Below are 1430 nucleotides of genomic sequence, written 5' to 3' on the forward strand. Positions count from 1 at the left end.
GTTTAGCAAGATGGGTTAGGTAGGATAGTGAGATTAGGTGAGGGTTAAAAGTAGAAGCCATGTGCTCAAATAGGATTAAATTCAATATTTAATTCCTAGTGGGATTAGGAGGGAATTAATTAAGTAAATGACATACTTAATTAAAGTGAAAGGGGTTAGATGCAAGGGGAAGGCTAAGATTTAAATAAACCTTAGTTTATTTAAATCAAGGAAAGGGGAATATAATTAAATAAATTTAAATTTATTTAATTAAATGAAAAGGTAATTAAATAAATAATAAATATTTATCTAATTGGTCAAGAAATGGGTTTTGGACAAATTTTGGTGTCTACACTACTTCCCAATCAAAATTTCCTTCTTCTTCTCTTTCATCCTTACTTTCATCTCTTATGACAAGATTCATCTTTGTGATCATTTGTTATTCCAATGCTTGCATTTGTCTCTAGATGGTTGGAAAACCCTCAGGTGTAACACCTTTAGCTCTTCCACCATGCTCACTTTATGGAGGCATTTTTGTACTTTCACTAAAACCATAGTACAAACTACCTCACAATTAGCAATCTATCTACATGCTCAGACCAAACTACAGTCCTAATGCAAATTGCCTCATATTTAGCGATCTATTTACATACTTAGGAACTCCTTCTCTAATGTCACTTGATGAAGGGTGGTCCCCTTAATACCATAGTCATATAATAGAAATCAAGAAACAACAACTATTTATGAGAACAAAATATGGGCTTCTTATTATCATTGCAAATGTGTAATTACATAATATTGAAATACAATATGAAAACCTACATGAGCTCCTTCCTTACAATAATTTACAAGATAGAGATGTGAACTATCACCTAGAGGTGTCCTAGAAAATTTGAGTCTTTCTTATATAGGTAATTTTATGCCACCTGAGAAGTTTATAGACATCAAACCCTAACCCTTAAGGCTAACCAACCTTTAAAATACATAAAGAGTCAGCACAATATAATTAAGACATTTATTTTAGAAGTTTTGATTGGTGCAACTTCAAAAGACCATAACTTGAAAAACCATTGAACTAATTGGCTATTATAACCCCATTCAAAAATCTTCAGCTTCTGATATACAAAGTTGATCTTGCACAACCTCCAGTCAACCTCATTTCATAGCCCATCAAGAGTCTCTAAGGCCTTCAAAACTAAGTATAATTTTTTTATACCAAATCTTCACACCAAAAATCTGTAGTAACTTCATGAATACTCATGATATGATAGTGAGCCTCAACTAGCAGGTTGATATATCCAAGACGAACCTCTGCCTTTGAAATTAGGACATTCTAAGCTTGTATGATTGACTTATTAAGTAGCAAGCCTCCAAAAAAAACAACATTGCACTGAGACAACCCTTATTCAAGAAACATAAAGGAAATATTTTTGGGCGATGCAAGATTTCTC

This window comes from Cupressus sempervirens, chromosome 5 (assembly GCF_028749045.1).
Source record: "Cupressus sempervirens isolate cs-2001-9-10 chromosome 5, ASM2874904v1, whole genome shotgun sequence".
Lineage (NCBI taxonomy): Eukaryota > Viridiplantae > Streptophyta > Pinopsida > Cupressales > Cupressaceae > Cupressus > Cupressus sempervirens.